Source organism: Oncorhynchus masou, unplaced genomic scaffold, assembly GCF_036934945.1.
Source record: "Oncorhynchus masou masou isolate Uvic2021 unplaced genomic scaffold, UVic_Omas_1.1 unplaced_scaffold_4620, whole genome shotgun sequence".
Classification (NCBI taxonomy): domain Eukaryota; kingdom Metazoa; phylum Chordata; class Actinopteri; order Salmoniformes; family Salmonidae; genus Oncorhynchus; species Oncorhynchus masou.
In genome coordinates this window covers 800-13,256 of record NW_027011016.1, presented here as the reverse complement: position 1 = coordinate 13,256, position 12,457 = coordinate 800, and the positions used below count along the sequence as shown (strand labels likewise).

The 12,457-nt window shown below is 45.5% G+C and overlaps 1 pseudogene; it reads right to left on the bottom strand.

The window, feature by feature from the left end:
* Positions 1-328: 328 nt before the first annotated feature.
* Positions 329-5,405, bottom strand: LOC135535229 (E3 ubiquitin-protein ligase TRIM39-like; annotated as a pseudogene).
* Between the last annotated feature and the right edge of the window lie 7,052 nt (positions 5,406-12,457).

Here is a 12,457-nt window from a genome sequence, read left to right as displayed (position 1 = left end):
CTGCTGCAGTAACCCCTCTGTTCCACTGCCCTCTGGGATGCATCGTCCTTATAAACAATTTAGACTCCATAAAAACAAGAGCAAAACATTATTCACTGTATTTATTATGTTTATTTGACATTGACCACATACAATGAAAACAAACTCACAAGAAATTGGATGCATTGTACTAGATTTGGATAATTCAGTACATACTCCCAAATTAATCCAAACAACGTCTCAACACACCATACTGAAAAGAAATGGGAACAAACACACTATACTGAAAAATGGGGAAAATAAATTTGAAAAAGACAAACTAAAACAATATTCTATGGTAGATCAGGTTTCAAGCATAATCCTCTGGTTCATTTGTGGAGCATCTTTTAAATCAATCATTGAATTTAGATATATTGCAGTCATGCTTGAGATTATAATATCATATTGATGCGGTTTCTGGCCGTGATGTTGAACACCTATCCAGGTGTTGTGAAATTTGTTTTGCGACTCCTTGGCAGACCCCCTGAAAGCGGCCCAATATTATCAGCACTTCTGCCTTATTGGACCCCAGTTCAGTCAGTGTGATTGACAGGAGAGATGACCAATGGGGCTGAATTTGGACCCTCAGAATTATTACAGGGGTTCAAGAATGGATATAGTTTCTCAGTGAAGGTACAACCAGTGAAAGAGTAGATATGAGACCTGTTTTCTACATCATAAAAGGAGATCTGACCCTCCTCGTAATCCACAAACACCCCCACCTTCTGGGGTTTCTGACTCAGGAAGAGGGGCATAGGGGGTGTGTCCTTGGCTACATACTTATTCCTATTCATATACAGAGCCCAGAGTCCACCATCTGGGCTTTTAACTGTTGGGCCCTTCCTGATGATGGACTCTCTGGCCACGCCCACCTGCCACTCAATCTTTCCTCTCACCTGAACCTCAAAGTAGAATCTTCCTGAGGAGAAGCCCTTCTTTCCCAGGACCGATAGAGAACGTCCAAACCGCTTTGGGTTGTCAGGGATATTCTGCCGGATGTCTCCATAGCTCACTTGTTTCCTGTTCTTAGAAACAATGAGATGGGGGTGTGCTGTATCAGGATCCAGAGTCACATCCACTGACCACTGCCGTATCATCTTCAGCTCAGCATTACGCAACTTCTCCATCTCATTATGAAACATCTCCTCCAGCTGAGAAAGAGCTCTCCTCACAGTTCCTACATGCAGATCCCTGTGAACACTGATCTCAGACCAGTCCTTGATTGGGGATGGGGAGTTCTGGTGGAGGTGGTCCAGCACAGTGCCTCTCCTCAGCAGCTCAGTGATTTCCTGCTCCAATTATTCAATGAGCCCTTCAGCCTGCCTCTCAGCTGCTTTCTGCTTCTCCTCAACCTCCTCAATGAGCTCTGCCTGACTTCTCTCAATGGAGCGCACCAGAGCAGTGAAGACCTCCACACTTCCTGCTATCTCTCTCTCTGCATCTCTCTGGCTGAGCTCTACTGAGAGTTTGATCTCCTTAACCTTCTGGAGTCGCTCCTGGATCATCTGCTGCACTTGTGTTACTTCTCCAGGCTTGGAAGAGGACTCCTCTCGGTCTGAGACCTTCATCCTCTTAAAATGATCTGCAACTTCTCTGAGTGTTGTTTTAGGTCCGGTCTTCTATTGAATGTGTCCTTACGCAGTGGACACTGGCACAGGGCAGTTGTGTTCCAGTATTCACTGATACAGGCCTTGCAGAAGTTGTGTCCACATGGAATAGAGACTGGCTCAGTGAACACATCCAGACAGACAGAGCACAGGAACTGCTCTTCAGACAGGACAGGGGGGGGGTAATTCAACCAATATGGTTGGAGCCAAGTCCACAAAACTTTAGAGCCAAAACTTTAGAGCCAAGTCCACAAAACCTTGTGGATTTTATTCATAACGGATTCTAGTTTTGGGAACAGAAAATTGTAATGAAATCGGATTTTCATCTATGAAAACGTTTTGCTGAATGTCAACCCAGTTTCAGATATGGTAAGGAGATGAAGCCCCTAGTGGATGTGACAGGTTGTCCTCTAGTATTCAAATAGCGGATTTCAGTATAAGGCTTTTTCTCGTTCCAGGAATGATATTTTATGGTTATAGATGCACTATAGCTGTGATAAGGAGAACGGGGATGGATCACATATAGAGGATATCCTCACGTTTGTTATGGGCTTCCTGTCCTGACCATATTTGGTAAAGAAAATTGTATGGAGATCTGTGAAAAAACATCAACCCACTTTCAGTTTCCTTCTGCCTTGCACTGGACCTCTTCTTACCAAATATGGTCAGGACAGGAAGCCCCTAGCAGTTTTGATCAGTCAGTGTTTTTCATGTCTGTCTGTGGAGCAACTATAACATGAAATGACTTCCTGGAATTAGCCAAAATTACATAGAAATTCACTCTTTGAATACTACATTTATCTTTATATGGTAAGACGAGTGTATGTACATGTAGTTCTACCGAAACTATTATTGATTCAGTTTTTCCACAGACAGACACTGCTTTTTAATACAGAGCTGAAGAGAAAATAATATACTTACTATGACTGGGAGGTGGTTGTCCCACCTAGCTATTTTAAGATGAATTCACTAACAGAACTCACTGGATAAGAGCCGCTTGCTAAATGACTTCAATGTAAATGTATTCACATTTCTTTACTCAAGTTCACATTTTGACAAGTTCACATTTAACATACTTGTAACATTGTCTATTCAATAAATTATTCCAGATTTTGTTTTTAAACAAATCTGAAGTAAAAAGAACAGGTGAGAAACACAAAGCAGTGTGATTACGGATAAATAATCCAGGTTAATCTCTTTCTCTACTTACCTGGGGAGGAGGTCCCTTTTGTCTTGACAGACGGTTGACTGTGTCCTGCTGTGTGTAGAACGATGAGGAGCACGGCAGCTATTGCACTTTATACTTCCACTTTCACAATCAAATATGGCCAGTCAATCAAATCAACGTTTATTAGGCACATAGCCCACAGTACAGTGAAACGCTTGCTAACTCTTCTCAGCAATGCAGTACAACATCATTCAAAAATCAAATGCCAAATACAAAAGCCCCAAAATAACAAGTAGAAGGAAAAACTAGTATGAGAAGTATGTACATATTGTATCTGTGATTTATCAAAATGGAGACTTTAATTCAAGTAGTGAAGTGACTTGGTATTGCAGCTTCAGTAAACAGCAGTTGAAACCAGGGAGCAATTGTCTCCTTGTCTGCTGTGTTCTGTTGCTGCTGGTATGCAGGGGTCAAGGTTGACCGTAATAAATAAAATGGGTTGATTCCCTTCTACAGGGACATCTGGCAGCGCTGCTGGGGTTGCGGTTCTGAGTCAGGTGCTGAACCCAAACAAACTACTCATCCTAATCCCCCTAACCCCATCTAAAGTACACATGATTTCTCCTGCTTCTGCTCTCTCTTTCTGTTTCTCTTTCTCACTATCTTTTTTCTCTCTCTCTCTCTCTCTATTGCTCTCTTGATTTTTAGGTATTTCTCTCCTAGGTTCTACTCTCTGCTCAGCTGGTATTTCTCTCCTAGGTTCTACTCTCTCTGCTCAGCTGGTATTTCTCTCCTAGGTTCTACTCTCTCTGCTCAGCTGGTATTTCTCTCCTAGGTTATTCTCTCTCTGCTCAGCTGGTATTTCTCTCATAGATTCTACTCTCTCTGCTCAGCTGGTATTTCTCTCATAGATTCTACTCTCTCTGCTCAGCTGGTATTTCTCTCATAGATTCTACTCTCTCTGCTCAGCTGGTATTTCTCTCCTAGGTTCTACTCTCTCTGCTCAGCTGGTATTTCTCTCCTAGGTTCTACTCTCTTCTCAGCTGGTATTTCTCTCCTAGGTTCTACTCTCTCTGCTCAGCTGGTATTTCTCTCCTAGATTCTACTCTCTCTGCTCAGCTGGTATTTCTCTCCTAGGTTCTACTCTCTCTGCTCAGCTGATTCCCCTCTTTCTTGCCATCTAACATCTCTTTCTCTCCTGGCTCTCCTTGTTATTCCCTCATTCCCCTCCCTTGTCTCTCTTGTTATTCCCTCATTCCCCTCCCTGTCCTCTGTTATTCCCTCATTCTCCCTGTCCTCTGTTGTCTCTCCTTGTTATTCCCTCATTCCCTCCCTCCTCTGTTGTCTCTCCTTGTTATCCCTCTTCCCCTCCCTGTCCTCTGTTGTCTCTCCTTGTTATTCCCTCATTCCCTGTCCTCTGTCCTCTCCTTGTTCCTCTGTTGTCTCTGTTATTCCCTCATTTTCCCCTGTCCTCTGTTGTCTCTCCTTGTTCTCCCTCATTCCTTGTCCTATTCCCTCATTCCCCTCCCTGTCTCTCCTTGTTATCCCCTCATTCCTCCCTGTCCTCTCCGTGTCCTATTCCCTCATATCCCCTCATTTCCCCTGTCCTCTGTTGTCTCTCCTTGTTATCCCTCATTCCCCTCCCTGTCCTCTGTTATATTCCTCATTCCCTCCCTGTCCCTGTTGTCTCTCCTTATTATCCCCTCATTCCTCTGTCTCTGTTGTCTCTCCGTTATTCCTCATTCCCCTCCCCTGTCCTCTATTTGTCTCTCCTTGTTATTCCCTCATTCCCCTCCCTGTCCTCTGTTGTCTCTCCTTTGTTATTCCCCTCATTCCCCTCCCTGTCCTCTGTTCTGTTTGTCTCTCCGTGTTATTCCCTCATTCCCCTCCCTGTCCTGTTGTCTCTCCGTGTTATTCTCTTCCTCCCTGTCCTCTGTTGTCTCTCCTTGTTATTCCCACCTTTTTCCCCTCCCTGGATCCCTCTTTTTCCCTGGATCCCTCTTCCTCTCACCCTGGCTCCCGAGGTAAAGTGCTTCCCTCTTTCTCTCTCTGCATCTTTCTCCACGGATAGCTCCAGAGCCGTAAGGGGGGCTTCAGTTCTCCAGTAGGCCCAGACGGTGCTCTCCCAAACCTGGGATTAGACTAGGCTGAGTGGCCCCTGGAGCTCTGAGTCTCTCTTGCTGTACCAGGACAGCAGACACTCACACTAAGTCTACTGCCACTAGTGGGCTTGTCCTGGCATCTAGTAGTGTGTGGATGCACTAGCTTGTAGTGTCTAAGGCTGTTTCACAGGTTGGTGTGCTTGCATGGGCGCATGCATTAGCATATATAGTCTGTGTCTTTGTGCATGAACGTGTTGCTCTTTTTTGGTGTGTGTGTACAGTATACATGTATCATGTGTGTATGCTGGCAATGTTTTCTTGTTTCTAAAATTCCCTGATTGTCTCTCCTCTCGTTACTCTCCTGTTCTCTATCTATCTCGCTCTCTCTCTCTCTCTCTCAGTCCTCAGTGCTGATAGGGTGGAGCAGATGACCAAGACCTACAATGACATTGAGGGTTGTCACACACCTATTGGCTGAGGTGGGCTCTCATTGGTGCCAGTCTTTGACATGGCGGTAGCTTAGATTGTCATTGATGATTGTGGCCAAGGTGATTGGTGGACTAACTGTTGTATGTATCATTGATTGCAGCGGGACCGGGACTTGGAGCTAGCATTCTCGGATTGGTCGTCTCTGCTTCAGAGGAACCACCTGCTCCAGGAACGCAATGAGTCTGTGGAGGAACAGTTAGCACAGGCCCTGGACCAGGTAACACACACACTACTGTACACACACACACACACACTACTGTACACACAAACACACCACTGTACACCCCACACCCCTGCTAACCCCCCTGTCCCAGGTGCACTAGCTACAACATGAGCTGGGGAAAAGGATGAGTTGCTGCGGATGGTGGCCAGGCGCGGAGGAGATGAGACTGATTCCAGCTGCTCACGCGCTGCGCCCGCCTAACCCCTAGCACCAGCTGTGGCCTCAGCCAGCTGAGGGCCCTGCAGGAAAATGTCTGATCTGGAAGAGGAGAACCTGGCCCTACGCTCTGAGGTATAGCTGACATGACACCCTATTTCCTGAGTTCACTACTTTTTGACCAGGACCCATAGGAGTTAAGGTTAGGATGATTGTAGGGTGATCTGATCCCAGATCTGTGGTCCGTGCCACCCTACTTCGACTGTGCACTTTATGCGGTCCAGGCTTTTAAACACTTCATACCTCTGTGGGACCAGGCCCGTCATCTGATAGTTCCTCACCTCACTGTAAACCCTGTGGTCCGACCAGGCCTGTCATCTGATAGTACCTCACACCTCACTGTAAACCTCTGTGGTCCTCACCAGGTCTGTCATCTGATAGTTCACACCTCACTGTAAACCCTGTGGTCCGACCAGGCCTGTCATCTGATAGTTCCTCAAGCACTCACTGTAAACCCTGGGTCGACCAGGCCCGTCATCTGATAGTTCCTCACACCTCACTGTAAACCCTGTGGACCTACCAGGCCTGTCATCTGGATAGTACCTAACACTCACTGTAAAACCTGTGGTCCGCCAGGCCTGTCATCTGATAGTTCCTCACACCTCACTGTAAAACCCTGTGGTCCGACCAGGCCTGTCATCTGATAGTTCCTCACACTCACTGTAAACCCTGTGGTCCGACCAGGCCTGTCATCTGATAGTTCCTCACACCTCACTGTAAACCCTGTGGTCCGACCAGACCTGTCTATCTGATAGTTCCTCACACCTCACTGTAAACCCTGTGGTCCGACCAGGCCCGTCATCTGATAGTACCTCACACCTCACTGTAAGCCTGTGGTCCTAAAACATCTGAAGACGGAGACCATCACCTACAGGCAACAGCTGGTGTCACTGTGTCATAGTACCTCACACCACACTGTACACACACACGCACACACACGACCAGGCATGAATCAGGTCAATTAACAAGTAATTAGGTTTAATCTCTAATGATTAAAGAGCTGTGTGGTTGGTTCAGGCGAGTCCAACAGTCAGATGGTGAACCTGACAGAGGAGCTGTCCCATAAGAATGAAGAGGTGAAGACACAGGAGGGAGATTTCCCAGCTCCTCATCTGATAGTAGAGCTCCAACACCCGCGTCAAGAGGTGAGAGGAAGGCCTGTTTGAAGTTGATGTTGTAGTAATAATGTAAAATAGTACTAAAGTGTGTTTTCGACTGGCCCTGGAGAAAGAGGAGCTGAGGATTCACCTACAGGCCTCGAAAGTAAACCCTGTGGTCCTCACTAGGGTGAGTTGTCTGAATAGTTCCTCACTCCATAGAAGTGCCTTAACCCTTTTTCCGAACTCTCCAACATCATTTGAACCACCGCTATATGTCAGAGCAGAACTGCACCTGATAAGCAGTGTGATATGGCCCAGAGTTGTAGTATTTAAAATAATATCTTGGGTTTCGTCTGTTATGTCCAAGCAGTGAATTTGTGTTCAATGTTATCTGCATCAAGGTTTAAGTTAAGGTGTTTATACTGATGAATGACCCTGTGTCCGACCAGGTGGGTATTTAACTGTTGTGTAACTGAACCACCTCACTGGGTTAACTGTGTTGTTGTGTAGCTAACCAGACCCAGAGTCATTAACAGTTCCTCTGAACCAGCTACAGAGGGTTAACTGTGTTGTTGTGTAGCTGAACCAGCTAGCAGAGGGTTAACTGTGTTGTTGTGTAGCTGAACCAGCTAGCAGAGGGTTAACTATGTTGTTGTGTAGCTGAACCAGCTAGCAGAGGTTAACTATGTTGTTGTGTAGCTGAACCAGCTAGCAGAGGAGTTAACTATGTTGTTGTGCATCAGCTGAACCAGCTAGCAGGAGTTAACTATGTTGTTGTGTAGCTGAACCAGCTAGCAGAGGGTTAACTGTGTTGTTGTGTGAACCAGCTAGCAGAGGGTTAACTGTGTTGTGTAGCTGAACCAGCTAGCAGAGGGTTAACTATGTTGTTGTGTAGCTGAACCAGCTAGCAGAGGGTTAACTGTGTTGTTGTGTAAACCAGCTAGCAGAGGGTTAAAGCTGAGCTAGCAGAGTTAACTGTGTTGTTGTGTAGCTGAACCAGCTAGCAGAGGGTTAACTGTGTTGTTGTGTAGCTGAACCAGCTAGCAGAGGGTTAACTATGTTGTTGTGTAGCTGAACCAGCTAGCAGAGGGTTAACTATGTTGTTGTGATAGTAGACCAACACCGCTGTGTTGTGAGGTAGCTGTGTAGCTGAACCAGCTGGCAGAGGGTTAACTATGTTGATGTTGTAATTAACTTGTAGCTGAACCAGCTAGCAAAGGGTTAACTGTGTTGTTGTGTGGCTGAACCAGCTACCAGAAAGAGGTTAGCTGTGTTGTTGTGTAGCTGAACCAGCTAGCAGAGGGTTAACTGTGTTGTGTGATCAACCACTGCAGGTGTTAACTGTGTGTTGTAGCTGAACAGCTCAATGAACTGTGTTGTGTAGCTGAACTAGCTAAGGGGCCCTTGTTGTGTAAGGTCCAGCTAGCAGAGGGTTAACTATGTTGTTGTGTAGCTGAAATGCACCTAATTAACTGCATAAGCTGAACCAGCTGGAATTTAAAATAACCAGCTAGCAGAGGGTTAACTGTGTTGTTGTGTTGACCCAGTAATATGTTGTTGTGTAGCTGAACCAGCTAGCAGAGGTTAACTATGTTGTTGTGCAGCTGAATGCATGGTTTAACATGTTATTATTGATGTGACCGCATGTGTATTGTGTATGTCACACTTCCTGAACCAGCTAGCAGAGTGTTAACTATGTTGTTGTGTAGCTGAACCAGCTAGCAGAGGGTTAACTGTGTTGTTGTGTAGCTGAACCAGCTAGCAGAGGGTTAACTGTGTTGTTGTGTAGCTGAACCAGCTAGCAGAGGGTTAACTGTGTTGTTGTGTAGCTGAACCAGCTAGCAGAGGGTTAACTGTGTTGTTGTGTAGCTGAACCAGCTAGCAGAGGGTTAACTGTGGAACCAGCTAAGAGGGTTAACTATGTTGTTGTGTAGCTGAACCAGCTAGCAGATGGTTAACTATGTTGTTGTGTAGCTGAACCAGCTAGCAGAGGGTTAACTGTGTTGTGTAGCTGAACCAGCTAGCAGAGGGTTAACTGTGTTGTGTAGCTGAACCAGCTAGCAAAGGGTTAACTGTGTTGTTGTGAAGTACTGGATGTCTGAACCAGCTCTGGATAAGAGGGTTAAATGACTTAAATGTTGTTGTGTAGAACCAGCTAGCAGAGGGTTAACTATGTTGTTGTGTAGCTGAACCAGCAGCTTAACTATGTTGTTGTGTAGCTGAACCAGCTAGCAGAGGGTTAACTTAACTGAACCAGCTATGTGTTGTTGTTGTAGCTGAACCAGCTAGCAGAGGGTTAACTGTGTTGTTGTGAAGTAGTTCCACTGGATGTAGAATAGCTAAGTTGCATAAGGGTTGCTAAATGACTGTAAATGTAAATGTTGTGTAGCTGAACCAGCTAGCAGAGGGTTAACTGTGTTGTTGTGTAGCTGAACCAGCTAGCAAGGGTTAACTGTGTTGTTGTGTAGCTGAACCAGCTAGCAGAGGGTTAACTATGTTGTTGTGTAGCTGAACCAGCTAGCAGCTATGTTGTTGTGTAGCAGAGGGTTAACTATGTTGTTGTGTAGCTGAACCAGCTAGCAGAGGGTTAACTGTGTTGTTGTGTAGCTGAACCAGCTAGCAGAGGGTTAACTGTGTTTGTGGTTAAAAAACCCTAAGGTCAATGTCCTTGCCCCAGCTGAAATCTAATTAGCATAACAAAGAACATCCCCATAAAAATATATCATTTTTTTGCATTGGATGCATGTCATTCCACCGCATGTGTATAGTGTATGTCACACTTCCACATCTGAGGTGAAAGGTGGCAGTGCTGGAGCGGTGTTTGTCAGACCATGAGACATCCTGAAAATTGTTCTTGTCACAGAATGATCTGTAGCGTCCGACCGGTTTGGCCTACAAAACTATTACCTCTATGGAAAGATGAGACGAATCTCACTAACACGATGGTGTTCTCCGTTTTGCTCTACGACCCCCCCCCCCCCCACACGAGTCTCAGTACAGTCGATCTGCCAACTTCTGCCTGTAGTGTCTGATCAGTCTGGGCTACACACTAATTTGACCCTCCGTGGAACACGTACTCTACCGGTCAAATGTTTTAGAACACTTACTCATTCAAGGATTTTATTTATTTAGACTATGTTCTACATTGTAGAATAATATTGAAGACATAAACTATGAAATAATACATATTATAAGTGTTAAACAAATTAAAATATATTTTATATTTGAGATTCTTCAAATAGCCACCCTTTACCTTGATGACAGCTTTGCACACTTTGGCATTCTCTCAACCAGTTTCAACTAGAATGCTTTTCCAACAGTCTTGAAGGAGTTCCCACATATGCTGAGCACTTTGGCTGCTTTTCCTTCACTCCGCGTCCGACTCATCCCAAACCATCTCAATTTGCTGAGGTCGGGAGATTGTGGAAGCCAGGTCATCTGATGCAGCACTCCACTCTCCTTCTTGATAAAAATAGCTCTTACACAGCCTGGAGTTGTGCTGGGTCAGACCTGTGTTAACTAGCAGAGTGTTATGTTGAACCAGCTAGCAGAGTGTTGTGTAGCTGAACCAGCTAGCAGAGTGTTAACTATGTTGTGTTGTATAGCTGAACCAGTTAGCAGAGTGTTAACTATGTTGTGTTGTAAATCTGAACCAGCTAGCAGAGTGTTAACTATGTTGTGTTTTGTAGCTGAACCAGCTAGCAGAGTGTTAACTATGTTGTGTTGTTATACTGAACCAGCTAGCGGAGTGTGCCTATGTTGTGTTTTGTAGCTGAACCAGCTAGCTGAGTGTTAACTATGTTGTGTTGTGTAGCTGAATGAGCTCGCGGACCGTAATGTAGAGTGTGTGGGGATGCTACATGAGTCTCAGGAAGAGATCAAGGAGCTGCGCAGTAAGAACACTCCGTCTGCAGGCATGAGGCACCTGCCCTCGGACTCTTTCCCATGGTGAGATATATACCTTCTGTAATGTGTGTGTGTGTGTGTGTGTGTGTGTGTTAGGATGTAACGATTCACCAAAACACAGCAGTCCCCGATTTAAAATGTTTAAGATACAAGTGCCTCGGTCCATGAACCCAAACCGAACCAAATGTAGCATGCATCGGTCAGAAAATCTATTCAAAGTGAAAACAATGCTGGTTCACTAATATATTTAGCTCATATTATATTCTTTCTACCTTCAGAAAATACCTAATATTTTGTGACAACTGGCGTGTCCTCTCCTTTAGTGTTGAACTGCATGTAACTGTGTTGACCGGCATTGATCTGCAAGTCATTTTGCAATGTCGAACAACCCCAGGCCATATCATTAGTCTCGTTAAACTGAGCACTGTGCCCAGCTTCACACGCTGACCAACGTGAGGTAACATGCATTTCCACGTAGCACGCTGGGGGTGATTAAACAACAGAGCCTCATTCATTGTCTATGGAGTGAAGTGGGTGGGGGGCGTCGGGTGACGCGAACATGGTTTAGGAAGCATGAACAGGCGGTACTACAAATGGGGAAAGCTGAACTTTTTGCAAATACTCCAATTGACCAATCTAAGCTCACTATGGCTTCCAACCCCTAGTTGATTGGCTGTTGATACCTAGCTCTACCTGCCCTGCTTTCTAGCACTCACATGAGCTATCCAAATTATTATGTTATGTGGAAGTTGGGCAGGAGGCTGTATTGCATTAGTGGAAACCTCAGGTCTGCCGGTTTTTACTAGCAAAAGTCACTTTTCGTAGCAGGTTAGAAGAATTAGATTAAGGTTAGGAAAAGGGTTAGCTAAAATTGTCTCCAAAGCAAACATATCTAGCAACAACCAGGCCTGCCTTGAGAAGTCTTGGATCACAGGATTCATCCACACCAAGCTAAAGGCGAGAGCTGCCTCGTTCAAGGAGCTGGACACTAATCCGGACACTTATAAGAAATCCCGCTATGCGCTAAGACGAACCATCAAAGTGGCACGGCAAAGTGTCAATACAGGACTAAGATTGAATCCTACTACACCGGCTCTGGATGTGGCAGGGCTTGAAAACTATTACGTACTATGAAGGAAACCCAGCCGCAAGCTGCCCAGTGACGCGAGGCTACCATGCAACATTGAAGCATGTATGAGAGCACCAGCTGTTCCGAAGGACTGTGTGATCATGCTCTCCGTAGCCAATGTGTGCAAGACCTTTAAACAGGTCAACATTCACAAAGCCGCGGAGCCAGACGGATTACCAGGACGTGTACTAAAAGCATGCACGGACAAACTGCCAAGTGTCTTCACTGACATTTTCAACCTCGCCTCTGGCCAAGTCTGTAATACCTACATGTTTCAAACAGACCACAATAGTCCCTGTGCCCAAGAACACTAAGGTAACCTACCTAAATGACTACGTTAGCCTGGTCCCACACACGCCGGTAACCATGCAGTGCTTTGAAAGGCTGGTCATGGCTCACATGAACACCATCATGCCAGAAACCCTAGACCCACTCCAATTCGCATACCGCCCCAACAGATCCACAGATGACGCAATCTCAATCGCACTCAACGCTGCCC